Raw genomic sequence first — 27,928 nt, forward strand, 5'->3', positions numbered from 1 at the left:
GCGCGGCGCTGCCCGGCTTTGTGCGCGGCGGGGCGCGGGCATCGATCGGCGGGGCCCGGCCCCGGCCCCGGCCCCGGCCCCGCGGGGATGCGGGGCTCCGCGCGCGGCGATGCGGGGCTCCGCGCGGGGCTGCGCGCGGGCGCTCCCCGGGCGGGCCCCCCCCCCCCCCCCCCGCCCCCCGGTGCCCCCGGGCGCTCCGCGCCGGTGACGCGCTGCAAAACAAAGGGGCGAAGAAGTGCCTAAAACTGCGCCGGCGGCGGCGGCGGCCGGGCCGGGCCCGGGGTGCCCCGCAGCGGCCTGGCGAGCCAGAGTAATTACGATTTTTGTTTTCCGCGGGCAGGCTCAGTTTTGGGAAGAATGCGGCTAGGGGGATGGGAGAGGTGAAGGCAGCAAACGCCACCGTAGGCCGATCCCCCCCTTCTCAGTTTCAGTTTTTAATTACTTAATGCTGAATCGCACGGCGCTTATCTAAATATTTGCAAATGCTCTTTCCTATTGATTCCTCTGAATAAACTGTGCTCCTCGCCCTCGGAGGGAAGGCGGTTCGTGCTCTCCTGAAACTAACCCTCGGAGGAGAGCGTGTGTTTGCGTGGGGGACGCGTACGGCCGGGCAGATAACGCGTGCAGCACGCACACGCAGGTTTCTTAGCGTGAATTATTTATAATTTGGGTTGCGGGGTTTGGTTTTGGTTTTTTGTGGTTTTTTTTTTTTTTTAATCGTTAAACTATCTCCCCCCCGCTCTTCTTAAAAAAAAAAAAAAAAATATTAGTTTTTGATTCCCAGAAAGGTCTGTTTCTGTTTCAAGCTGTGCTTGAAGCTGCTCTCGGGTATGTCTTGTACTTTGTGCGGATGTGTAATATATACGTGTCCCTTCCTCGGCCGTCTGTCTGTCTTTCGCCTCTTCTTGCTCCTGTTTAATATGGAGCAATTTTCTGGAGGCTCGGTGACTCCCTCCTTAGGGTCACATTGAGTTCGAATCCGACTGAAGGTGCAGGAATCCTGCAACGGGGGAAATAAGAGAATAGAGAGAATGGGGTCAAGTTGGCTGCTTAGAGGCCAAAACTCCCACAGCTGCCTTTAAAAATACATATATAATATTTGGCTTTCCTCGCCATATTACAGATTGCAGCTTCCCCTTTCAGGTATTTTCCTTACAGCTTAAAGTCCTCTCTTCCTTCTGCTTCCCCCCCCCGCCCCCCCCCCCCGTTAGGGGAGAACGGGGGGGAGGAGGGAAAATAAAAGGAAAAGAAATTGGGGGGGGGGGGGGGGGGGAAGAAGGGAAAAAATAAAACCCATTGAGTTTAGGCAAATAAGGTTTGGTCTCCGTATCCTATTACAAAGCACTTTGAATATGCAAGACATCACACAAGACCAGTTATTCCAGTTACGACAAACTTAAAAAGAGAAAAAAGAGAGGCATGTTTAGATTGTAATTTGTTAGAGCAAGAATCGTATTTAAAACTCTCTTTTAATTTTTTTCCCAGCCTTGCATTGTATCCAGCCTTTTTCTGATCTCTAGGTTGTGTGTGTGTTGTTTTTTTTTTTCATTATTATTATTATTATTAAAATCTTTCCGTTGAGTTTAGGAAGACTGCTGTGAGCAACACATTTTCTGTATTTTTGTTCCTGTATCTTGGAGGAGAGTTGGCAGGGATTCTGTGGTTTGCAGTTACACAATATGTTATCATGTTTTTAATCACTAAATCATTGCAGTGGTTATAGATTTACAGTCTTAGGGTATTACCGAGAGGAGCAGCACAGCCTGTATGTGCGGGAACATACGAGAGCATGCAGTTAACATGCTCGTGAACTTTGCTTTTAAACCATTTCCCGGCCGAGCTCTGGCGGAGAGGAGAGCGAGCGTTTTGGCATCACCCGTCCACGCACTTGAGGAAAGTTTGTGCAACCCTCCCGGCAGGGCAGGAGCTCCGATGGGTGCCGAGCGCGGCCCGTCCCGCGGCGCTGGCGGTAAGCGGCGGGTCAGGGGGCGCGAGGGGTGGCCGGTGGGCCGGGGCCGCCACCTGCGCCGGCCCGGGGGGAGCTGGCCGCCCCGCCAGCCACGCTCTGCTCCCGTTTCCCCCTTTATTATGTAACAGAGCCCTTGGCAGCATTAAAAATTCAGCATTACAAGCTGATTGTAATGCTCCCTCATTAGGGAGCACTGTCTGGTCCGGCATTAAGCGCAAGACCGAGCGTGGCTTTTCGGCTGCAGCACGGGCAGAGGCTGGGGGGTGGCCGGGTGGGGGGCGGCTGCGGAACGAGGCGTCCCGGGCCCCCGCGGGCGGCAGCAGGGCCATGCCGGGCTCCCTGCCGGCCTGCAGCACCGGGCCCGGGGCTCCCGCTCTGCCCCCCGGCCGAGGGCTCTCCTCCCGCGCCGGCCTCGGTGCGGGGACCCGGCTTCCCGAGCCGCCCTCCCACCCGGGTCCCGCTCCGCAGGCCGCCTTCGGCCAGAAACAAAAGCAAACAAAAGGCATATTAGAGGGGAGAGGAACTCCGCGGCTGGACGCAGGGGTTGCTTTGCTGTATTTGTGTTTCCTCCCCCCCCCCCCCCCCACTTTCCATTTTAAGCGCGGTCATTTCGGGAGGAGTGGGCAGCAGGAAGTTCACTCGGGCCCCTCTCCCACGCGGCAGCGGTGCGGCTCGCAGCGGCGCGGGCCCTCGGCTGCGGGAGCCCCGTGCCGTACCCTCCCTCCCGCCCCGCGCTGCCTTTTGTTCCCGCAGGACCGAGCCAAGGTGCTGCTCGGGCGGGCGGCGGCGGCGCGGGCGGCCCCGCACGCCTGGCACATTCGCCTGGCCTTGTCGTGGCTGCTGTCAAACCAGGGCCCGGCGGCGGCCGCTTTGACAAAAGCAGAGGCGCGTGTCCTTCTTTCATCTCTCTGTTTTGACCCCCCGCCCCGGTTCCCGTCGGTGTCGTGCTGGAGGCCGGGAGCAGCGCGGAGGAGCAGATTTACTTCGGGCCTGGCCAGCAGTCGAACGGCTTCAGCGGGGCTCGCTGAATCCCAAAGTGAGGGACATATGGCTGGCTGCGTTAGCTTCCCCATTAACGCTTCCTTCCACTTTCCAAAATAACAACAGTAGTAGTAATAATAATAATAATAATAATAATAATACTGGTAACAATGTTGCATGGAGAAACTGACAAATGACGACCGGCTTTTACCTCAACTTTATTCACACACTCTGCTCTGCTGGGGCTCGACTCCCTCGCGTGAGCGATTCGCCGCCGGTGTCAGACTCGCTCATCTGCGGTGGGAGAGTTTCCAGCAACCATCTTCTCGTAGGTGCTGGCGGCGGCGGCGGCGGTGGTGCGCGCACCGGCCCGGCTCGGTGCCGCAGCTGGAGGTGTGTTTGCGCTGGAGAGATCGCTGCGGTTTGGGAGGGACGGGCTGGGAAGAGGCCGAGTGTTTCACGGCTCCCCGCTTCCCTTCACCGGAGCGCGGCCGAGGTTTGGCCTTTGTGTGGCTTCGGGGACCACGTGCCGGCGGGCGCGTCTGGCCGCAGGAGAGGTGGGCCGCGAACAAAGCCAGGTGCCGCCTGCTCCCCCCGGCCCGGCCACGTGCGGGACCCTCGCCCGCTTGCGGGGCCGTGCCCGTCTGACTGCTGGGGCTTTGGCCTGGGAGAGGCCCCTGGGGCTGGAGCGGGGCACAGCCCCGTGGGGGCTGTCCCCTACCGCTGCTTCTGCTTCCTCACGGTGGGGCGTCCCCCACACCCCTCTGGGAGCCCCTGGGGGAGGCTGGCCCTGCTGGCCCTGGGGGGAGGCAGCAAGGGGAGATGTGAGAGAGGAGCTCCCTCAGTGGGGAGCGGGGCTGCCCTTCCCTCCCACCCTCCCTCGCCGGCCCAAATTCGGGCTGGGTGCCCAGCGCGTGGCAGCGCGGGAGCGACGGGGCTGTCGAGGGCTGTCGTGGCAGGAGAGTGGGAATCGAAACATCTGTGCGCAGGCCTGGGCGCTGCAGCCTCTAATGGTTTTGACGGAGCTGTTGTGGTCTGTTGTCTGGAAAATCTGCATTCTGCGCCGTGCCCGAGGGGGGCCGCGGCACCGCAGACCGTGGCGGTACCTAAATATAACCGCCTCGCTCTGTGGGGTGAGGTGAGGGCAGCAGGGAGCAGGGCCGCCCGTCCCGCCTCCTGCTTTGTCTCTGATCTGCGATTCATGCATTTTTGTTTGCTCCTGAGGTTGGGTTTGTGTGTAGGCAGGGATTGAAGAAATAGATGAATTCCAGCTAGGTTTTTTTTTTTAAAAAAAAAAACAAACCCGAAACAAAAAAATCCCCAAACCCCAGGGTGGATGAGTCGGGCTTCCCCTGCTGCCGGGGAGGCGGTGGTCCTCGCCGCTGGGTTGGGGATCCCACTGGGCCGGGAAGCCTCAGCGTGCTCCTGCCCCGTGCCACTGGTGGGGAGCAGGCCGTGCCGGCCTCCTCGTGTCGGTGTTTTTCCTTCCCGCCGTAGGTGCTGCGGGTCTTGCTCAGGTCCCGCTGTGCTGGCGAGGAGCAAGTGCTTTCCAGCGCTTCCTCGTTGGCTCCACCGGACAGACGTGTCCATCTGTCGGTGCGGGAGGTGGGTGTTCATCTCCACAGCAACGCCGGCTGGAGAGCGGTGGTATTCTGCGTCAGGTGTGCGCTGTGTGTGTTTCCCGAGGCAGGCTGTAAACACAGCTTGAAGTTCGTTCCCACCTGACATTATTTTTCGGTTGGGGTGTCGGGAAGGGAGGCCTGTGCCAGCAGCCGTGCAGGCCGCAGCTGACGGGCGGCTCCCGGCACGTCCTGGGAGCCGCTGAGGAGGGTCCCGGCTGCGTGGGGCCGAGCCCGGGCGGCCAGCGAGGTGGAAGGACGGTGGGACGGTCTGGGTGCTGAGGAGCCCTGCCGCTGGCAGGCTGCAGCCACCCTGCTTTGCCCTTGAGTTTGCTGCTGGGAGAAAGACACTTAGCTGTTGATTGTAATTTCATTATGTCACAAGTGCCAAACATGCCTCTTGCTAATAAAAGGCAAAGCAGAGCAGCAATATCTCTCCCCCCCCCTGAAAACAAACATTTCCCAGTATTTTGAATTGTGTGCTGCTTGTTGCTGGGGAGCAGAGGGATGCTGTCCCTGTAGTGCCCAGGGTTTTGGGTCTTAAATCTGGTGAGGGCTGAGCTGCACAGGTTCCTTTGCTTGTTGGTGATGCTAGAGCAGACGATGTGCATGGCAGTTCTGGTAAAAGGTTTTCTCCCATCCTCCCCCCGCCCCGGTATCTGGGAAAGTGGAGCCTGCAGGGCCTGTAGCACGTTAGCTCTTAGTAAATGTTTAGTTTGATGGCCCAAGCGTGCCTGCTGGAGAGCTGGTCCCTCCTCGGGGAGGATGGGAACAGGCATGCTCTGGGAGCTGTTCCTGACCCCTCGGGTCCCCAGCAGTGGCAGCAAAGCACCCTGCGCCCCGCCTTGCGGTTGCCTCGGACTCGCCGCCACGCTTCCCTGGCCGGTGGTAGCCTAGCTCCAAAATGGCTCGTTGGCTTGGTTCGGTAGCAGCAGTTTTAACCCTCCTTTCACCGCACTGCCGCTGACTGGCTTGTGCAGACAGGCTGATGCTCACCGCAGAATTCAGAGCACGTACTTAAATGTTGATAGTAACATCACGATGATGTGCTTGATCCTGCTAGGTTGGATTGCTGGGTTTCCTGAATGGCTGTGACGTCTGGTGATGGGCTCGTAGGTTTTTGGTCTTTCCTTCTTGTTGTAATAGAGTTTAGTGAAGAAGGGGGAGGCGAGGGGGATGCAGAGGCACAGCCAGCTGAGTTGCAGTCAGGTGCACCTTGTTTGGGATAATGCAGACTTGGGGATTCTTCACCAAGGTATTTTTGGTGAGATACAGTGTAATGGAAGAACGTGCTAGCAGGCCTGGAGGTTAGTTCAGAAGAATGAGCAGGGGCAGTGCCTGAAGCACAGAGCTGCTGGGTGTCTTAGGCACGCATTTGTGAGTGGCGGGTTCTGCCAACCAGAGCTGCTCCTGCGGCATGAACACATTCAGGATTCAGGCTGTGCACACCAGCTCGTGCGTTTCACTTGTCCCTCTTGTGTTGCAGACCCTCGGACACCTCCAGAAGCGCAGCAGAAAGGCTGCCCCTGCAGCACTGGGGTGTGCTGAGTTCCTGCAGTCTGTCTGTGGAGGTGACGCCACGAGGCCAGAGCTCTCCTTAGGTCTGCTTTGCTTGACAGTGTTAGATGTCAATGTGCAGCGGCGGGAGCTGGCCTCGGATGAGCTTCAGCGGTGTGCGGTGGCCGCTGCTGCTTCGGAGCCCACCGACAAGCGGTACCACCAGGCAGCATTGCCGGGGTGGTCTTTGCTCCCAGCCTGTCCCCTGGCCCGTCTGAGGTCGCTTTGTGCCCGCTGGCATGTGCGCGAGCGAAAGCCTGCCGAGCGGCCGTGGGCTGCCCGGAGGAGCGGAGCGCGGCTGGCCGCTGTCCTTGCGTGCGGTTCCCATCGGCAGCCCCTGACTGTGCCAGACAGAACTGTAGATGTCAGGCTTTGCACAGAAAGGAGAGCGAGGAGGGAGGGCGAGGGAGAGACAAGCTCGCAGCAGCGGGGCTGAGAGTTTCAAATTAACCTTCTGCTTTGTTGGTGTCTAATGCGAGGCGCCCCCGGCCCCCCAGCGTAACGCACGCTGCGGGCTGAGAGCCGGCGTGATTTACGTGCAGCTACGCGGGGGAGCGGGGCAGCGGCGGGCCGGTGGGGCTGAGCCGGCACCGCTGGGGCTGGGAGCGGGGCTACGCTCCCCAGCAGTGCTGGTGACGAGGGGATGGCAGGAGCCCAGGGCGGCGTTGGGCCCAGCCGCTGGAGGCGAGGGCACCCGATGGGTCCCACCAGGCCTGGCAGGGCTCACCGTGTCCCCCAGTTTGCTGCAGTCAGTGCTTCCACCTCCGGTTTTGAGGAGTGGGAGCTCCGGCCTTTCCTCTGGGAGACAGGTCTGCAGCACCCCAGGATTTGCTCCTCGAAAGCTCCTTCAGACGTCAGAGCCTGAATTTCTCCTCTTTAATTTTTTCCTGTTAATTTTGTCCCTTTTAGTCTTACATAGTTCCTTCGCCAGTTCCTTTCTTCTTGCTGTTTTTCATCTTCTGTAGAGACAGTTAAAAGCAGCTTAACACTGTGAGCTTGTTTGGAAGTCAAAAGATCCATTTTAGCTCTGATGCTGACTTTGGGCAAGCCACCAAATGTTTGCCTCAGCTGGAGTATGAAATAGGATAATACATAGTTCTCATGCAGAGACTGTAAGTGGGGGTTAATTATGAAAAATCATAATGTGTCTTAAATTCCCAGAGCATTGTTACATCCTTAAATTTTGTTCTTTGTTACTTTCTCCATTCCTCCCTCCCCCCCCCGCCTTCCAGATAATTCACAGCTGTTACACTTTGTTCCCACTACTTTCTGGTACATAAATACCTTCTTACCCGGGGCTGCAGTGCTCTCGCCATGATTGCACTGCAGTCCTTAGAGAAGGGTGTCCGCTTCTCCTCTAGCCACGTCGTAGGCAGAGCATTAATTCACGCTGTAGGCCTTGCTTGTTCTCCCAGCGCTTTGCATGTGCTGGGGAGGTCTGTTCTGGCACCTTGGAGAGGGGGGAGGCAGCCGGGGTAATGCGTTAGTAGTAAGGTGGCGGGCGTGAGCCCAGCCGGGCCGCGGCCAGTGGCCGAGCGTCGTGCAGTGGCTGTGCGTCGCTGCGCGTCCAGGCGGCGCGGCAGGTCCTGTTCCCCTGCCTCTGCACGGCTGCAGTTACCGCTTGCGTTGGTTGTAGGCCTTGCTCCGTGGGATCGCTGCGGGTGCCCAGCGCCCCGCTTCGGTTGACCGTTGTTGGGGTGGGGGAGGAGGGAAGAGGTGAATCTCCTTGTCTGAGCTGGGTTTTTCACTGGGGCAATGCGTGCGATGAGCATCAGCCCTGCTGCGGGGTGGGGGTACCTGCCACGTGGGTGGGCTGGGGCAGCCGGGGAGCAGAGGGGTCAGCCAGAGCACCTTGGTACCTCCCGGCGGGTGGGCCCTGCTGGAGACCTGTGCTCCGGCACTGGAGAAACGAGGCTGGTTGGTCTCCGTTTTGTAACATCTTTTCATCTTTCCTGGTTTTGCTGCCTTCTGGAACACAGAGCGCTGGCGTGGAGGAGGCCTGGTCATGTCGGCCAGGGTTTGTAGTCCTAAGAGAGTCCAAGTCTAAGCAGAGCCATGTATGAGGCTGTAGGCAGGTGTGTGTTTTGAACACCATCCTCAGGGTGAGCTCCTGTAGGCATCGCACTGGTTCTGAAGCGCAGCTGGAGCTAGAGGCGGCGTGGATGAGCGTGCCAGCATCTGGGTTGCATTACTGGCCAAGGAGTAAGGGCGGTGGAAGAGAAGTGTGCGGCGCCTCACAACGGGCTGATGCTGGAGGAGGACCGGGATGAGTTCTGTGGCAATACTGCACGGCTCGCAGAAGGGAGAAGAGGTCTTGCACCAGGCATTGCTGCTAGCCTGTGCCCTTTGCTTGCTGCACTGTGTGGGGAGCAGGAGGTGCTGCGTGCTGGCACGGGATGCCCAGCCTCTGGGAGCGTGGTCAACGCTTTGTGCCCCTCTGCTATTTCAGAAGCCAGTTACTTGGCCAATAGTGGTGTCTGTCTGAAGGAACTGCCACAGGTTTTTTCCCTGATTGCCTTATTTTAACCAGCCTCTCCACTGTTTCCTCTTTATTTTGAGCGGTGTGGTAGTCCTGGAGGTTTGCATGAGATCCTGGAAATTCCCCAGGTGGCGGGTCTGGTGCCAGCGCAGCCCTGCGTGAAAAGCTCCCTTCATGGCGGGCTTGCAGCGGTTTCACCTGGAGCTGCAGATGTTTGAGCAACGGAGCCAAGCTCTGGAAGCGCCCGGGGGATTGCTCAGAGCTCGCTGTGGAGGAGGGTTGAGCTCTGCTCTGCACAGCGCTGGCTGGCTGGGGGGTGGCACAACTGCCTTCTCTTCGCTTGAAATCTCCCAGCTGTGCCCAGGGCTGCAGACCTGGTTGCCAGAAGCTCCCTGCAAGGTCTTCCTCTCGTTGGCAATGCTATGGGAGGTGTCCAACCAACCACTTCTCCATTGATGCTTCTCTGAGTAGCATCGCTTTGCGTCTCTGAAGTGATAGGTGCTCTTTCTTTGGAGTTGAGATTTCCTTCCACTTAGTCCAAGTGGTGCTGGGCTGTGAAACTCTCTGGTTACTTCAGGCAGGAGCTGGATGTTGGGGCTCTGGTTTTTGCTCCTTCAGCCATCTTTTTCTCAGCCTCTTGCTTCTGGATGCAAAGCCCGTGAAGTGCAAAGCAACGATTAGCGAGATGCTTTTGATGAGATTTGGCAAGAAGCACTGGGCATCCTCTGGAGATTGTGGATTACGCGCTGTCCCTGTCACTGGTCTTCGGTGTGATAGAGCTGTCTGCTGAGCTCTGTCCTCTGCTGAAAGCACGGCTGGGCCTCTTCTGGTGTGCCAAGGCAGGGACAGTGCAGCGACACAGTCTACTGAGCTGCTGAGGCCAAACGAGAAGTACCCAAGTGTGGTTTATTACAGAAAGCAGAGCGCACGAGCCAACCAGCTCCCTCCTTACTGCCCACCCTGGTCCATGTAGGAGGAGCTGGGTGCCTTGCAGAGCTTTGCAGAGGATTTGGACCTTCAGAGGTTTAGGTGCCACCTATATAGAAGCAAACTGCCCAGCAGGATGTTTGGGAGCGAAGTTCTCATCTGCTGCTGAATTCGTTCTGTGCCTTCTCCAGCTGGAGCTGGTGAGGGTGGTGGGAGTGGGGAGGGAGGCTGTGGGTTGTACCACCGCCGAGGGCTCCGTGGGTCGTGCTGGTCGGGCCCCCACTGAAGTTCGCCGCTGCTGGGCCTAGGAGAACGTGGGTGGAGGGTGTCAGATAGAGCCTTGGGTTTTTTACTACTGATGGTGCCCAGTGGGAGTTCTGCATTTTCAAATTCAAAAAAAGATGGGGAAACAAAAAAAACCCTACAGCCTTCCATTTAAACATAGCATGCCAAGAGGTAAAACATGGTGTTTTTGTTACAATTTTCCCTATTCAAAATACTGGGGGTATTAAAAGCCGTGTGTCTTGTTGGAGGCCTTGCTGGATTATGGGGCAGGAACGGGTGCTTTCCCAAGTTCTATTTTGATTTATCTTTCTGAAGACTCCCACTCTCTTTGTGAGCGCTGTTACCTGGATGTTGAACGGTTCGGTCCCTGCAGACGTCACGGAGCGATGCTCTTGGCTGTGCCTAAGCTGATGGCTCCTTGGGAAAGGAGGGAAGGGGGGTCTGGAGTCAGCCCTCTGATGGCAAAACGGGCGAGGGGAGGGTGCGATTTGGGAAGGGGCAGCCTTCCTCACACTGCTGCTCCCCAGGTCACCTCAGAGGACGTGACGGGCACAGCGTGAGAACCCTGGGGCGGTGTTTAGCTGCAAAGATGATGTTTGTAACTGCTTTTGGGGACTGCTCCTGCCTTCCTGGCAAGTAGAAATAAAGGAGGACTGAGAGTCTTATGGCACAGACTGTTTACAAAAGGAGAAGATAATGATAAAATAAGGCTTCTTTTGGTAGAAACAGCTACTTCAGAGTGCAGCAGAAAGGATAGAGGGTTTGCTCTTCAGTGTTTTCATTGTACCTTGAGTATAAAAGTGTGGTGGGGTTTTTTTTGGTGCGCATGTTTTGGTTGTTGTTGGTTTTTTTTAAGGTTCCTTCTTCCTTGTGTGAGCCTCTCACACAGCAGAGGAAGAGAAACACTTAAAAATAGAGCATGTGTTTTCCTAAAATGAGATTGCTGTGGCATGTTTAGGACTTGAAACTGTGTGACTTTGAAGTTGACTTCATTTCACGCTGGTGATATCCTTTAAACTGTCTTGAGTAAACAATGCAATTCAGCTCTGAAAAGTGTCTTGTAAAAAGCTGTGCTTGGTTTCTGATTCTGTTTCAAAGATTTTCATAACAAATACCCTCTACTTACCAGTGACCCTTCCTACTTAGAAAAGTTTGCATTGATTTATTATTATTTTTTCAAAGGATTTACTTACACATTAGAATGCCCTGTGGACATTATTTTCAGTTCAAGAACGGTTTTAGTTTAGCTTAATTGAATTGGAAACAGTTATACGCCGTACCGAAGCTAGTTGATTTTGAACCAAAACAAGAATGTCCACGAGCAGGTTTACATCGTGGTGAGCAAATGGCGCTGCGTTCGCATGCCGTGTGTTGAATTTCTGTTGTTTACTGCTGTATACGGACTCTGGGCGAGCGAATCTCCCGGAGGGCTCGGCGCTGCCTGTGGTGCTGCGCAGGGATAAGGGGAGTCGGGAGCAGGAGGGGTGTTGCAGAGGCCGTCGTTTTGCACGCGCTTGAAGCTGACACAGCTGCTAAGGGCAGCCTTGCCTTGGATGCTTTTTGCTGGTACAGAGCTTTGGTGCAGTGGCATGGGGAAGTGGTTTAGGGAAGGGACCTGGGTTAGAAAAACTGCGCCAAAGGAGGGGGGGAAAAAAAGCTTCCTCAAAATCATTTTGTTGTTGTTTTGCCAGCTTCCCTTTAATTTGAAAAAAAGGTGTGATACAGTGTGGTGCTGCAGAAATTGCTGTGCTGAAGCAGCAAGGGGAGAGTGCAGGCAGGAGTGAGTGCCCTTCATCCCGAAGGGAGTGATGGCAGGAGGATCGCTTGTTTTGCTACCGTGCTAGCTTAAAGCGTGTGTTGAACTGGGGCCTAAGTGTGCATTTGGTGTGCGGCTGCTGTAGAGGAAGGCACTGCTTTTAGTGATTGATTGATTTATTTTTATCAGTATTTTCTCCTCCTTTTGGGAGTACAGTATGGTTAAACTTAAAGGATCCCTGTGCAGCCTTCCAGGACTGGCTGTGTAGCAGCTTTGTTCTCCTGCAGTGGAAGGAGGAGCTGGTCCCTGCAGTGTCCCGGGTTCCTTCTGAGTGTCCTTATCGTTTTGGGAGCCCTGGCACGGGGAGCTGGTGCTTCTGCTTGGGGCTGAGGGTGGGACCTGCCGAACCCCGGCACGGGCAGCCGGGGCTGTTTGCAGGCTGGGGCCTCGTCCCCCGGCACTGCAGGTGCTGTGCCTGCGTGGTTCCAGGCTCCGCTGTGGTTTTGTGCCCTGGTGATTTCTGCCACTGTACCCCCCATGCCTGCTGGGGCAGGCACATGGAGCGACTGTTTAGCTTGGTTTGCTTATGTTTGTATATTCACCTGCTTAAATAAATAAATGAATAAATGTCTTTGCTTCCCCCTGGTCCTCTGCAGCAGCGCTGGCCCGTGTTATTCTGAAGGCGCTGTCTCCTGCTCTCCAAGAGGTTCATACATACCCTGGGTATCTCCATCTCCTCTCTCCTGTCCTTTATTTAGTGTTCTTTGCAGTTCTAAAACAAATATTTGCTGCAGGTTTTAAAACTGATTTTGTTTTTGTTTAAGCAAGTGCATAATAACATTTAGAAGGACTCTTTCGTGTCTCTGCTAACATTGTAAGGGTCTGGAATGTAACTGGCGGTAGCGGAGGGGATGGTGGGGGGCTGCACAGGCCACCGGCGAGGGCGAGGGCTGGCTGAGCACACCCAGACTGCTTTTCCCTGATGGCGGGTTGTACTGGGGTTGGATTTTGCTCCTGGACGTCAGCTGTGTTTGCATAGTATTCTTGTGTTTGTAAGCCAAGCGTGTTTAGCCTCCGTCCACGGCAAGGTGCGTTCGGTCTGTATATCCGTGTCGGAGCGCCGGGGGCTCCGCTCGAGGCCCCTGCCTGTGTGCCGGGCCACTGGCCTGCACCGCGCCGGCACGGTGCGTGCGCTCGGCCGCGGTCCTCGCCGCTTGTGCCAGCGTGGCGGTGGAGGTGAGACCGTCAGGACCACTGCCCCTTCTCCGCTGTCTGAGTGAAGTGTGGATTTGTTATCGGCTCAGAGCTGAGCTGGTGCGATAAGGCCGACCCAAGTGCGAAAACTTTGCCAGGTCTGTTGAAACGTTTCGGATGGGAGTGAGGCGCTGACGTGTGCGCGGTGCTGTGTCACCGCTCCTTCGGCTGGCGCCGGTTGTCCGGGTAGGGTGTCACACTCGGTTACCTCCATCAGTTGCTATAGTGATTTAGCTGCATCGGCACAACCTTTCGCTCAGTTTCCCATTGCTTCGGCCTTCTCCTCCAACAGTTACGGACATCTTTGTACAGGTGCCCGTTTTCCTGGTTGTTAAAGAGCGATTCCTGTATGGAGCCCCCAGATCCTGATTGTTTCTACAGACTGATGATTTCTTAGTGGTTTATTCTGTACAAAGTCATTAGTGAAGAAAAACTTAATACACCAGAGTGAAAATGTGAGCTTAACAACTGGCCTCCAGGTCAGGACACCTAGAAGTGATTACTCCTGCAAACACACACTCGAGAGCTTGAGCAAGAAGGGTGGTTTCTAATTCAGATGATGCAGGACATGAGAATGGGAATTGCTGTTGGAAGCTGTCGTGATTTCTCTGATAACATCTGTTTTGAAACTTTGCATTTAGGGGAAGAAAATCTAGTCTAGAATATTTCAACTTTTAATACTCTTTCAGAACAGTTCAGTTATGTATTATCTGTTGTGGTGGGGAAGCTCATCCTTTCTATCTTGCTTGATCGGTCAAACTTGGCTCCTGTTTAGATGTGTCATGCTGCAGCCTCTCTAAGAAACCAGGCATGCTCACTGCCTGCAGATAAGGAGGTAATGCATTTCTAAACTCTGTTCTGAAAATGCCTGCCTGGGTGTAGTTTAATGAACGTTTCCCATTTACAGAGGGCTTCGTGTATCTCGTGGGGGAGAGGCGGGCAGCTCCAGGACAGTCTGCAGAGTCAGGGCTGTGTCGGTTTGCTTTCTGCCAGAGCTGACAGTCTGTGCTCAGAGTTGCAGTGACGAGAAACTTGCATTTAATAAAAGTCACTGTGGAAGGGTTCTTGGGATCTTGCCAGGGAGAGTTTCCTGTTTAAAATTAGAAAGTAGATTTTTTTTTTAAAAAAAAAAAGCCTTGATGTAAACTGGTAATTGCTAGAGTTTTCTTTTAAATCCTAAGATGCCAGTTGGGGGAGGGGGGGAACAAGCAGAACCCCAAAACAGTGGAATTGCATATTTTGGCTTTTTCTGAGAGGAAAAACAGTAAATTTTGTGTACAATTGAGTCGTCTTCTCCATGGTAATAAGTGACTCATTAGGCAAATGCAAAGTGTGCAAATGCAAAGAGGTCTGGTTCTGTCCCGGGGAGGGTCGGAGCTGGTTGGGCTGCGCCGCTGAGCGCACCTGCAGCCTCTGCTGATGCCAGAGAAGGTGCCAAAAATCTCAGCAGCGAGGAGGCAAGCTCAGATGAAATACAGTGTGGTAAAGGAAACTGCTCTGGTTCTGGCTTTTGGAAGGGTGAACTTGCTGAACTGCAGTAATAGCCCTTGATTTTGTTCTGTTCAGGTTGTTTTTACCATTTCTGGCTTTTGGGGATGTTCTTTTGGCACATCAGGTCTGTGATTTGTTATTTACGACGCGTGCCGCCTTCTGCATCCTCCCCGGAGGGAGCGCTCCGAGGTGAAGGCTCCTGTGGCTGCATGGTGTCTGGGGGAGTCAAACCTCTGAATCTCTGGGCTCTCCTAAGCCCTCACCCCTTCCGCTTGCCCCTGTGCCGCACCAAGCCGGGCCGCAGCAGCTGGACCCAGCAGACGTGAGCCAGGCGCTTCGCCCACGGCCTGTCTGTGGGCGGTGGGTGCCCAGGGACCTGGGACGGCCGCCGCAGCGGGAGGGGAGAGGGGGGCGCTGGGCGGCTGCCGCGACCCCCCGGTACTCGACGGGGCATCGCCGTCGCTGCTGCGAGGCTCGCGCTCCCCCGGCCGCGGCGCCCGCTCTGCCCTCGTCCCGGGCGAGGAGGAGCGCGGCTGCCGTGGCGGGGGGAGCCGCCGCTTCGGGTTTTCCCTTGCCAGCCCTTATTTTGCTCCTGAGCGGGACTGGAGGATTTATCCCATTCCTTTGTTTCGTATGGAGGGAAACCTTATCCCCGTGGCTCTGTTGCTGCTGGTAGCAGGAGTGTTTGCGGAGATAAGGCCCCTTTCCCCGTGCTCCCCCAGGAGCGGCTGGCAGCCTGCCTCTGCTCGGCGACCCACCCGGGCTGTCCGGGCTGCATCCCTGTATGCTAATGGCCTGGCTTGTCCTGGCTTGTTTGTAATGATTTGTGGCTGCATTTATATGCAAATTCTAACAACTTGCTGCTGAGTTAATTAGCGTTTTTTTCTCTTTGCTTCCTGGAGCTTTAGCAAAAGCTCTTTATTCGCCCCATTTCGTTGTCTGACCTGCCCCACTCACTGCCCGCCAGCACCCCGCTGCCTGCTCCCGGGGTGCCGGGTCCCCGCGTCCCCGCTGCGTGGGCGATGCCGAGGTGCGGGAGGGACGGTCACTGGGCGCCGTGCAGGACCAGCACGCCGGTGGCAGATGGGCTGTGCTCTGCCCTGGGTTTCCTTTGCAGAGTTCAGGCCCCCGTTGCATGAACTGGCCGGAGACCATCGTGACCTCGGGGAAAGCTGTCTGTTCTGTGTGCCGTCGAGAGCGGGTCAGGGCGGTTGCCGTAGGTGGATGCCTTGGGCATCTGGGTGAGCCTTCTGCTGCCTGGCCCTGGTAGTTGCTGCTTTGTGGAGGGGGAGAAGCAAACTAACTTTTTATGTCCTGGAAATGTGGAGTGTTTGCTTTCTAATGTCGAGATTGAGGGCGTTAGATGCAATCAGATGAATGATTCTCACCAGACGAGAGGCTCCGAGGGCCTGTCTGGTGACCTGGACATGACAAGGATGGAGTGGGAATTGCTGGCCTTTGACATCAGCTGAGAGTTTGATTTTTGCTTTTGCGGAGGGGAAGGCAGGCATTTCCTCTTCCCGAGATCGGCGTCTTTGTGTCCTCAGTTGGGCTCGACGATGTTACTCGTTTTGATCTCTCATTCCATCTTATTTTTGTGGTCCCTGCAGGTGTTTGCTTTTGCCAGAGCTGCAAGAGTTGCAGGGTGGAGAAGTCACTTGCCTTGCTTTGGGGCAGAGGCAGAAGGCGGGGGCTGCGGTAGGGGACCCCGGCACTGCCGGGCAGGAGCAGCTCCGGGTGCCACGGTGGTGCCCGGGCTCTGGTCCCCAGCTGCTGTTAGAAGCCCCGGCAGTTCTGCAGCGTCTCGCACTATCACCGCTCTGTGCCCTGCGTGCTTGTCCCACCCTTCCTCCTTTCTGCCCTCGAGCCAAGGCTTTTTCACAGTTACTGACTCAGAACTTTTTTTTTTTTTTTTAAGCCGTTGTTTTTGCCCTGGAAGGTAGGGCCGTGTCTTCTCAGCTGTGGGGGCAGAGCAGAAGAGCCTGAGCCTGCTGCAGCCCTTGATCCCTGCTAGGGCTCCCACCGCTTGCCCTGCGTGGGTGGAGGAAGGGAGCCGCACCGCACAGCCCTCCCTCGGGGCCGGGTAGGTCTCCATGGGCTCTGTGCACTGGGAGCCTGCGTACAAGTCCCTTGGGTGGCTTGAGCTAGGGACTCACTGTCCTGGGTAAGAGCAGTGCTCGTCTGAAATGCCAGCAAGTGTTCGGGGCGGGGGGGCCCTTCTCAGGAGAGGTGGTGAGATGCTGAGGTGCCACCTGGCTCGTGGGAAGGAAGCAACTTAGAGTCTGAGGCCAGGGGCTGGCAAGTCCCAGGTGGGAACTGGTAACCCTTTGCCCCTAGATTGTCACCCCACTCCACCTTGCTCATACTTAGAGCCTTGGTGCCCAGTTGCATGATGGTGGAGTGGTGAATTTGGGGTGGAACGGAGTAACTTCTGCAGCGTTGCATCCGGGTGGAAGAGGGGTTGTACTCAAGTTAGTACGGAGCTCCACATCCTGACATGAAAGCAGCTAGAAGTGGTAGCTAGCTGGTCAAGAGGTTTTTAGGCACTTCTGGACCCCTGCTTGCTGCATATTTTCACTGTCACCTGATGGCTAGTGAAATGGAGGGGGTCTGGAGTATTTTATTTTGGTTTCCTACTCCAGTGCTTCTCTGAGTTGAAGAAGCTCTTCTTGTACCCAGTGGTGTTTGTCACTGTTGGATTTTAGACCCAGAAGATGTATTTTCCCTTTCTTTTACCCTTCCATTTCACATCCTGCAAGACAAAGGGACGTGGGGTTGCAGACCTGTCCTGCTGCCATACTGAATAACATGGTTTTGATTAATCCAAGGGGAGAAAAGTCAGTTTCTCATAGCAACCCTGACGATTAAAGCTCCAGGAGAGGCAATTATTCCTGGTGTATGAAACTGTCCCACCACACTTGTCACGGGTGGTTTCCATCCACTGGCAAGTCGCCACTCCTGTTCGTAGTGGCAGTCGGGGTGGGGGGGGGTGACAGGCAGATGCCTTCCTCTGCCCCCTGCCCTGGCTTTCTGCTTCTAGACTTTTCTGTGCAGAAGAGGGTCCTCCTGCGGGAGGATTAGCGTGAGGTTGTGAGTAGTGCAAGTGCTGTGCCCCAGGACGGGGTCTCCGCCGGCCGGCAGGGGAGCTGGCAGTGTCCCCGGTCTCACAGGCCTCGGGCAGGGTTTGCGGGGAGTGGGCTGGGGCAGCGCCCACCCGCCCGGAGCTTTGCAGGAGGAGCCCGGCGCCCCACTCCCGCGCCGCCCCAGCCACGTGCCTCCGTCCTTCCCCTGTGCTGCCTTTGGTACTCGCAGGGCCCTGTGTGGAGGTGTTTTGGATATGGAATAATAAAAGCAGAAGCTTTTTACTGGAGGCCTCTAACCTCTGTGCTAGAGCTCGGTGTGGCTGCAGCGTGGCACCGCACGGCCCGTTGGTGCCAGCGCTGGTTTGCGAGCTGGGATGTGCAAGTGCCAGGTGGGGGGGAGTTGCTGGCCTGGGCTGGGTCTCCTGTGGCCTTGGGGGGTTTCCACAACGGTGGAGAAGGCATCCTTTAATCTCAGTCATAGACAAGTTTTCCCTTAAAAGTTGAGAGAGAGATTTTGTGCCTCTGAGCATCCATAACCAATGCTGAAGTTGCTTATTCCAGACCTTATTGGTGCTCCCTGCCATTCCTCCCCTGCCTCCCTTCCCAGGGCTTTCCCGTCTTTGATCTCTCCTTCCTGGTTAACTTGCTCAAGACTTGCTCAAAGCGCTTGGTTTGGGTGCAGGCTCTGGCAGCTGATGGAAGCCGTGCCGGGGGTAGGTGCCTGCTGGCGTGCCCCACGCAGGGGTCAAGGTTGCTCGCGGGGCTGCAGTGCGTGGGTCCACGTCCTTGCCGTGGGCTCCCGGGGATGCTGGGGCTCACCTGGAGAGGTGCACCAGCGCTGCCCGAGCTCTGCTCAGAAAGGTGAAATTTTGGAGACGGTGGGGACAGAGGCTCCCGTGTCGGTAGGAGACGGGCTGAGCGCTGTCAGTACCTCTCCCCACAGGAGAGGCGGTACGTGGGGGCTTTGATCCGAGTGGCACTCGCGCCTGGGCAGAGTGGATATGTGACTTGCCCCATGTCACCCCAGGGAACAGAGTTTAGGTTCTGTCACTATAACCAGATTCCTCTTTTGTTTTTCCTTTCCAAAATACTTTCCTGTTGGAGGAAAGCCCTAAATACCTGTTTACCTTAATGAGCAGCTGAACATCTCAAACTTCTCCCCAGAGAAGCAGGTAATGCGCTTCCCTGAGCAGCAGCTTTGAACATCAGCAGTGAAGGGGATGGCGTCTTTATAAGCATTGGCTGGAAATGTTGAATTCATGCTCTGGGTTGCAGTGGCCTTGTTTAACTCAGCCGTGAGAGCCTGCTGCGAAGCCTGCAGTGAAAGGTCTAGCTTTTCCTCCAGGGTAGGACTGCCGTGAGGTTTTCTTTGACTCTGACTTCTCAGGACCTCCCAGCTAAGTTAAAGTTGGGACAAGCAGGCTGAGTCACTAGCGCTCTTGAAACGCGAGTTGCCCTTTGGCATCGTCTCCCCCGGCGGAGCCGTGGGCAGAGGGGGGGTCTGCGCAGCCAGGCAGCGCCAGCAGCTTTTCAGGGCTTTGCTGCACCTCGCGGGCCGGGCTGCTGGGTGCCAGGGGCGCCGGGGTCCGCGCAGCCGGGGTCAGGGATGCCGTGGCCCGTGCTGCTGCGTGGCCGGAGCGGAGTGGAGCGGACTCCGGCGCCTGGTCCCCGCTGGGGCCAGGCTGGGCTCCAGCTGCCCGACCCTGGGTGAAAAGTTCAAATCTGCATTTAAAAGGAGGAGAGCCATTAAGCAGTTGGGATGTCTCCAATCTAGTTAAAACTTTTTTATTTACAGCTGAGCTGGTCTCCCTGGAAGAGGGAGCTGAGCCCGGGTGTGCTGCCCCGGAGCCTCGGCCGTGGTGGGACGCAGGGCTGGGCGGGTGGGCTGGGGTGCGATGCAGAGCTGGGGCTGGCCCGGGTCAGAGGTCCCAGAGCTGTGTGCTCCCAGCCGTGCACAGAGCTCTGCGGAGGCCCTGGGGTAGCACCCGGCAGCTTTCGTTTGGTTACAGGAATGCTCAACGTAGATAGTGCAACTCCCCTCCTTGTGGCATCAGGCTACCTCTTACAGACTGGAGTGGCCTGGATGGAGACGGGGGCCCCAGGGCGGATGGAGAAGAGATGGGCTTTCAGGCCGTTTGGGCTCTGTCCTGGTGCTAAGGAGGAGGTGTGTAGCCTGCTGGGAGCAAGGGCTGCTGCTCCGGCTCCAGGACCCTGCCCGCGGCTCCACCTCGCCGTGGGGAGATGGTTTGGTGACGCCAGGTTGGGGTGAGGTGGGGAAAGCAAGGGGTCGGCGGGGGCCTGCACGTGCTCGCCTCGTCTGCTTTAGCGCTTCAGCAAGGAGGCGGCGTGGGACGTCCCCTGCCCGCTGCCGATGGAGCTCCTTGTCGAAGGCGGCACAAGCGCGGTCTCGTATTTGAGCTGTTACGAGGTCATTGCTGTCTGCGTTTTGAGAGGGGCGTCTCGTGGTGCTGCGACCGCGGCGGGGGGAGCTGGGCCACGGCTGGGAGGTCGAACTCGCAGAATTCCCAGAGCCACCCCCGGCCTGGCGAGGGGCGGCTGTCCTGCCGTACGGCTGTCCCTGCCGGGGCACCCCACGGAGGGGCAGACCCTCCGCACAGCAGGACATGGATTAAGCAGATGGGGTTCGGGGCGGGTGTGAGGTCGGGTTGTGTACCCCCTGCTCTCCCCCCTGCACCCCTCGGAACAGGTCCATCCCGCTGTCAGACAGCAGCAGGTTGGTGCACGCCTGCTACAGGGAAAAGAGATGGTCCGTGTGCTTGGAACCCTTCATTTGGGGAGTGGGAAATTAGGCTTGGGAGACAAACCTCCCCCTTCCTCATGTTCTGTGTAAGTGCAGAAACGCTGACTGTTCTGAAATCCTTGTGAGCAGATGCCCAGTGCTGCAGTGGGCTTTTCACTTCATAAAGCTAAGACCTTATAGGAAACAGAGATCAGCCTGGGTAGGGTCCAGGCAGGAGGGCCTGAATTTAGGATCTTGTGGTGTGAAGTATGGGGTTTTCTTGTTCCGTTTGGCTGGTAGGACTGTGTGTGTCCTAGTGTCTCTCAGTGCAGAGGTCTGAGGTGAGAAGTGACTTGAAAAGGCTGCGTGGCGTGTGAGGAAGCAAGTTAGCTCTTAATCATATCATATATTAGCCTCCTTTGCAGTAGATACATCTGCTGTAAAATGCTTAGTGGTGAGAGCCTGATTGGGCAGCCCATGCTAAGTGTTCAAACTCCTGCTGCCTTTTTTCTTCAAACAATATCTTCTGGCTTCCAGATTTCTGATAAATTGATAAGAGGAATTGCGTGAGTCAATAGAGTTGTAGACACTTTGCCAATATAACCCTAGCGCTATTGATCTGCCAGTAAATTAAAGTCTTACTTAGAGGCTGCCGATATTTCTAATCTCCTGCCTCACCAATTACAACCTGGGAAAGACAGCGGACGGGAGACGAGGCTGCAGAGGTTTTTCGCAGTGAGCCAGGCTGCAGCGTGGCAGCCGGAGCCCGTGGGGCAGAGGGGGCTCCGGGAGCGGCTTCTGGGGTGCAGTGAGGCGGTTACATGTCTGGGAGTCCTGCAGAAGGGTTCCTCCGGGTCAGGGTTTATCCTGCCGCAGTTCCCAGGGCATAGCCTTGACTGCTGGAGGATGGAGGCGGTTTAGAGGGGCAGCCAAGGCCATGTCCCTGGGCTGCATCTGGCCGTAGCTGGATGCTCTGCCCCCAGCCCTCTCTCGGCACAGGGTGGCTGATGCCGTAAGCTCCCGATGCCGTCGGGGTCATGGCCCTACAGAAGGGACTCGCGGGTCCCTGCGGCAGAGACGGGCAGGTCTGCAGGGATGCTTGCTGGAAGAGGAGGGGCGCAGGGAACCCCGCTGTCCTGCAGCTCTCGCCCCGCTGCCTTCCCTGGGCTGTGCCCCCTCGGCTGCCTGTTTGAGGCTGGGGACCCGAGCGGGCTTTCAGCCATCCGAGAGGGAGGATGGATCAGAGAGCTCCCGCGGGGGCTCCCAGTTCTGGCGAGGTTTCAGCAGATCCTTGCCCGATAAGCCCCTTTCAAGTCTCATTTACGTTTGAAAGTCCGTAGTTAGCTTTGGGAAGAAATCTCCAGATAAATGCTGTGTTCTTTCTAATACCCCAGAGCGAAAATCAATGGAAGGGATAATTCCTTCCCTTGTCCTACACAGACTTTCATGTGTTTCTACCTCCAGCAGCACCTTTTAAATAAAGGAAAAAAAGCCCTCCCCTTGCTACTTTGCCTCTTGGGGCATAGCTGGGGCTCCTGCAGTGTGGTCAGTCGGAGCAGTGTGGTCAGTCGGAGGGTTTCTGTCAACCCCTTTGGTTCAATTCCAGCTTTTATTGGTGGGGAGTGGCCCCAAGCACAGCATCCTGCTGGGTTTGCAGGCTCGAAGCAGAGATGTTTCCAGGAGTTCACGTACGGAGCAGTCGGGTAGCTAGAAGAGCAGAGGACCAGGGACTTGTGGGGAAGGGTTTTTTAAAAAATAAAATTTAAAAAAATTCCTCCCTTTGTTAAATCCAGTGGAGCGAAGGTACTCGCTGTTATAGAACTGCTGGGCAGGTGAAGATGTGCCCAGAGTATTATAATTTTTTCTATCCCAGGCTTATGCAGAGTACTCTGGGCGGTGACGTCTCTTCTGCTGGGCATCCGGCAGCGTCTGTTTCGAGGCAGATCCAGTTTCCAGAAGTACCTTGGTAGGAATTAGTAGCTGAGACTGGTACGAGACGGCTCCTTCAGACTGCCCTGGAACATACTTATGTCTAAAAGACATATCCTCCAGAAATTAAGTTATTTATCTGGCCACCTCTGTGCTAGCTGTACTGAATTGTATTTTCCCTGATGTTGTGAAGTTATCGTATAGGATGTACATTAAAAGTTGTAACTGTTCCAAGCACTGCTGTTTTGGCAGGGACTTGCTGAGTCTCATGATCCATCCATAATGGAGTGGAGATGCTGAGCTGCAGCAGGATATATTTACACCAAAAGCCTTTCGTGGAGGAAACATCTGAGCAGTTGAACTGTCTGCCTGCCTTCTTTACATTTCTGGTAGCTCAGCATACAGCGCGAGTGGCGATGGTGAAGGGAAAAAGGCGCAGCCTCTCGGGCACCAGGTTGCCTCCCCTGCTTGGAGGAGATGCAAGCATTAATAGCGGCAGTGGGAAAGCTGAAGAAAACCTTCAGTGTTGAGCAGATCTCAAAAAAGAAGTGGTTAAAAAGGTTGACGCTGACTCAATCCTGTGTGTATTATTTGAGATATTTGAATCCTGTTCACACCTGATGGTGCCAATGCCTGAGGCAAGGGCAGGTTGGAACAAGGTTACTGTTTCTAAATAAGTTTTCAGGGTTTTCTTGGCGTCTTTTGCTCTGTCTCCAACTGAAGACGTGAACTTTGTTTCAGCAGCTTGTGACCGTTCAGTTACCTCCGTAGTGGATGGCCTGAAGCAGGGGAGGGGTTCTCTGGAAGCGGTGCTCTGCTGACTCTGGTCGTTGTGGTCAGTACAGGAAAGGGCATTTCAGCACCCCAAGTGCTGATGTACTTGCTTTAAGGTAATTGTTTGGTGTAATTCAAGGTAGTGCACGCTAGGCCTGCCTCAGCGGTGCTATTCCCTGGTCCCCGGGGTGCAGGGTGGTACGGCCGAAAGCCCAGGGAAGATCCTCTGGGACTTCCAGGCTGGCTCCGGCCCTTGGGTCGTGCTCCTGCAGGGCAGCAGACCCCATGCGGTGCAGCTCCAGGAGCATCTCCCCGACCTGGGTGGGAGCATCTCCCCAGCCTTCTGCTGCTTCGTGGGGGCCCAATTCCCTGCGCTCCCTCCTGGCCGCAGCTCGGGGTCCCGCCATCCGGGTTTGGACTAAAGGGTCTGTGAGACACTGTGGATGTGATTTCTCGCTTGTGTTAGCTGGTGCAGATAACAGACTGGGGATTCAGCTTGTTATTCTGTGTGTTTCTGTTGGCCAGGGCTGGAGCTGCTGTCCGCAGCTCTCCGCAGAGCGGGGAGTCACCGGAGGTGGCCTCCATCATAAATATTGCATGCACTTGACAGGGAGAGACAGCGCCAGGATGAAAGCCATTCATCAGCAGCACCTCGTGTCTACCCAGGTTTGCTTTTAGGATCAGGATCAGCTGAAGCGCTTTCCTGGTGGGTTGGTGGTGATTTCTCTCCAGCTGTCAAAGGGACAGAGCACGCCTCGGCCACCGGCCCTTGCGTTCCTCCTTCTTTGGATCCTGAAATATTTAGCACTCTGTACGTGAACTTAACAACTGAGCAGGAGTATTAACGGGTTACAGTCCGAAACCTCTAATTCAAATGTCTCTTGACTTGCAGGAAATCTAAGTTTGGGATTTTTATGCTCTCTGCCCAGGTTGGTAACGCAGACAGCGTTCCTAATGTATTTCCACAAATGGGAGAAGGCTGTAATTTACTATTTTAAGAAGCACGTGGTTCAAAAGACCTTTAATTAAAAAAAGAAAAGTTCAGTGCGTGTCTGAAACTATAAGAATCACTAGACTGCATCAGAACAGTAATTTGATCTGTGCAAAGCGGTCATTTCTTCCTAATTTTCTTCTTCTCTGACCTGACTGCATAGCAGCGTATTTATAGGCACAGAAGCACGGGCCTGGAAGGGGACTCTCGCCGTGCCAAGGGAGTGATGTTGCTGAGACCACGGCTGACTGTCCTTATGCTCTTGCACTAGGCAGCCTGTGCCAGTGGTCAGCAGAGGGAAAACCTTAACTCCTAACCCAAAATTTGTCCTGCAGTGAAACAAGAGTGCATTTTTTTGGCTTGTTGGCTAATGAGTGAAATAGGTCACAGCTATTTTGTAACAATGACCTGTATGTTGGAAAACTTACTCTGCCGCCTCTTTTCCAAAGCTTCGCAAGGCTGGTTATCCATTGAAACAGACAGGTTCATGTAACCTTCAAAACAACCCTTGAGATGTTTTACTCCACCCCTCCGGTACCTCCAGTACGGTTTTGAGCCTGCGCAGCCTTTGGCTTCGGGGTGGCTGGCGGCACGGCGCTCCCCGTCACGGGTGAAGCCGCCTCGCAGTGTCAGCAAGCGTCACTTTGGTTTTGGTAGTATACGGCAGGAGCACCCGATCTACTTCTTTCTACCATTTGTTGCTTTTAGATACTTCTGTCTTACTCTTGGCCTTTTCTCCGCCTTATGCTCTCATTTCTTGTAACCTGAGGGGTTTTGCGCTCTTACTGTGCACACCTCCGTGCTTTGGTGTCCCATCCTTCTCCAGCGCGGGCTGGCGGGGCCTGGGGGGGCACGGCCGGTTCTGGAGTGCGGGCGCTGCTCCTGGGGGGCTCTGCCATCCTGCCCGCACCCCACGCTGCGCGGAGGGAGCTTTTCGCGGGCCTGTCCCACTGATGCACAGGCTTTTTTCCTGTAAGGGTACGGCTAAATAAAAACCCAGAAAAAGATGAGAGTACTTCATAGGCAACTTCTCTGTGTATTATCTAGCAGAAAATCAGCATATAGGGTTGCCTGCCAGTGATGAGACTCTCTGAAGCTCCTCTCCGGTCGTCTCTATGCATGGCTCATCTAATTGTTTAAGTTACAGATTTTGCTACCTGCTATTCAGCTGTTTTCTGGCATCACTAGTACATTTGAAACAAAAACCACTGGATTTGGTACAGTCAACAGCAAATGCTTTGCTGCCAGGTAGGAATACATAAGTAATTTATAGTTTTTGTATTAATCACCTAGCTTCCTGTTTCACCTCAAATATTAAAAAGGAAGTTGAGGCTAAAAGTGTTGTTTTTGTAAAATAGTAAAAGTTGGGTAAAAATAAACACTCCCACAGGAACAGTAAGTTCAGAGGGCATGTGCTCACCCTGGGTGCAGGCTGAAGACCTGCTACCGTACATGAGGCTCTAAGACCACGCTGGACCGCAGCTGCACTGTTGGCCCCCTCTCTTCATGAGGAATTCCAATATAGGTGTACAATATTTCCTCTGAAATGCGGGTTCCCAGCGCAGGAGACGGTGGGATGGGAGGGATGCATGCCTGTGTCTTGTCTCTCAAGCTAGCCGGGCTGGTGCAGCCTGTAAAATATTGTCCCCGGTGGCCTGGCGGAGGTGTGGTGTGAGCTATAAAGAGTGCAAGATGCCCAGCAGTGTATTAAACACTAGTTGAGTACAGGAGGGCAGCATATCACAGGAGAGAGATAAGCAAAGTTCTCTGATTGTGGATCAATAAAGGTTAGTGACATCATATCTCAAAGTGAGAGAACCTGCTTTCTGCAGAGCCATTTATCAGATTGCAGGCTGAAGCAGCGTTAACCTCTTCCTAGCCAGATATGTGTTCCTCATCTGACTCCAGACCAAATAACCTTCCCTATCTGCAGCAGAAGGCTCCCTGACCTTGCCTTCATAATCCTGGCAATCTAACATGAGCGTGGCTGTGCCGGAGAGCTTCTCCTCCGAAGGCCTCCGCTTGGCTCCTTGCTGCAGTGTACCGTGTCCTGCAGGAGAGCGTGGCGCTGGGTGGTGGGAGGCACTGCCGTTGGAAGCGCTTCCCAGCTCGATGTTTCTCTGCTGTTCTCCTCTTACTGGGTGCCCTTACGGCCTCGGTGAGGTGGAGGATGGTACTTGTTGGTGCTGTGACGCAACAGAAGTGGGTTTGGCAAGGGTCTGGCATTGTGCCAGGCATCTCAGGATGTGGTTGCAAAACGTAAAAGGCATGCTTAGATTAACTTGTTCTCTACAGCAGCAATGGCAGCGAAATCACTGCGGCACAGTCCTTAGGAAAGGTTGTACGGGGTGGCAGGAGGCCCTGGGTGTGCTGCTGTGTGGCTGGCCTTCCTCAAAGCGTCTGTCCTCCTGGTTTTGCTGTTATTGTTACCAAAATAGATTAAAGCTAAACTGAACGTATCAACCCATTCTGCAGTCCCGTTTCTCTGCTGCATGCTGTGAGGCACCAGCTTTCCACATGAATGCAACTTCTGAATGTGGAGAACGTGGAGCCGCGTGCCTGCGCCAGCTGAATTTAGAGCACGGAGTTGTGGGTGAATCCCGTGCTCTGCCGGCGTGAGCGGCTCCGCCGGCCTTTTTGGAAACGCGCCCCAGCAGCACCCAAGGTGGTTGGTCCAACCTGAGAGGAGCCTCCAGTAGGCTTTTTTTAGTTGCTTTTCACCTTCTGGTCTTGTCTCCACACTGTTGGTAGCATTAGATACCTGCAAATGAGCAAGCTGGCGTTTTTGTTACTCAGTTCGAGGTGCTCTGCGCTGCTAAACTGACTAGTACATTTGTGATAAGTTAAGCGAGAAGCTAAAGCATGAATGGTTAAGACGCACGTGTGTCTTAACTCTATTAAAGCCTGCTGGTTTTAAACTTACATTGACCTGTCGTCTTCTGCCTGCCTCCCTCTACCTCCCGCTCTTCCAAATACCCAAGTGGCGTGGATGGCTTCGCTTACCGCCGGAGGGTTTGGAGTGACGTGAAGGTTCTTGTTCCCCAGTGAAAGCATCGGGAGTTCCCATGCGCCTGGCAGTGTCTGTGTACGTCCTTAAAGCTTCCTGGCAAACTCCGGGGCCCTGTGTGCTGCTCACAGCTCTAGAGCAGCTGTTCTGGGAAAATCCGTGTTTTCTGATGCTACTCCTTAAGACTCTGCTTTGCAACCAGCCTCTGCTTATGTCTAATTACCAGTTCCTATTATGGCTTGTACTCTTAGGAAAAGAGCATAACGTTTTTGGAAACAGTCTGTGCGATGGGGTGCTTCGGTCTGGGAGCTGCGGTGCAAGCTTCTGTCCAGATGTCACAGGGGAAGCGTTACCTCGACTGCGATCCTGTGGCACTTTCAGCCCTACTTTTTCTATGACATTGAACTTGGAACACACTTACAACATGTAGAATAGGGGTGCTTGTCCACTTTTTGCTGTGTTTTTAGGTTTATGGGTGACAGTGCTGTTTTAGGACGAAAAGAAATACTCCCATGTGTTTGGGACTTGTTGATTTTTACTATACCATCCAAAACAAATGAACAACCGAATTTTCAGTGAGCCCTTCACGCAATCATTGCAGTCAAGATCAAAGTTGGCATCAAAGATGCGTACAGGAGCACGTGCATCCGTAGTGACAGAGACGGCTAAAATGAGTTGCATCGTGCTGTGGCGGTGGCTGCCAGAGAGCTCTGGAGGCTTCCTCCAGGTGAAGGCATCCGGGCGCCCGGGGACTTCCAGCGCGGCGTCTATCGGAGGGTGTCGTCGCCAGCAGAGGTGTCTTAATGACCCGCCGGAGCTCCCGTGCCCGGGTAGATGTAGGATGTAGAGGAGAAGTAGGATGTAGGTATTTCTGCTGTGCAGGAGCCAGATCTCTGGTTTTCTATGAATGAAAGGAGAGGCTTCTGCCTGGAGTCGTCTGCGGTCTAAGTTTAGAGATAAGATAGCAAGGAAGGATGACAGACGGAGGGTAAGGGGCAAGAGGAGAGTTAATTCCCCGAATGAACTTCTGTTGTCTAGCAAGGAAATACCAATTTTTTCCAGAACCTACAGAGACTTGAGTTATAA

General features: G+C 55.1%; 1 protein-coding gene across 5 annotated transcripts in view; it reads left to right on the forward strand.

Moving 5' to 3' along the window:
* ZFHX3 (zinc finger homeobox 3) overlaps positions 1–27,928 on the forward strand; it is a 534,089-nt gene that overhangs the window by 365,468 nt on the left and 140,693 nt on the right. The window contains exon 1 of one of the 5 annotated variants that reach the window (XM_064459846.1): positions 206–310. The exons of 3 other annotated variants lie outside the window; for them this stretch is intronic. The gene's annotated coding sequence lies outside the window, so the exon portion shown is untranslated. Of the gene's footprint in view, positions 1–205; positions 311–1,715; positions 1,970–27,928 lie in introns of those variants that run through there. One more of the 5 variants, XM_064459845.1, reaches the window with a different exon arrangement.

The sequence above is a fragment of the Phalacrocorax carbo genome, chromosome 8, assembly GCF_963921805.1.
Source record: "Phalacrocorax carbo chromosome 8, bPhaCar2.1, whole genome shotgun sequence".
Lineage (NCBI taxonomy): Eukaryota > Metazoa > Chordata > Aves > Suliformes > Phalacrocoracidae > Phalacrocorax > Phalacrocorax carbo.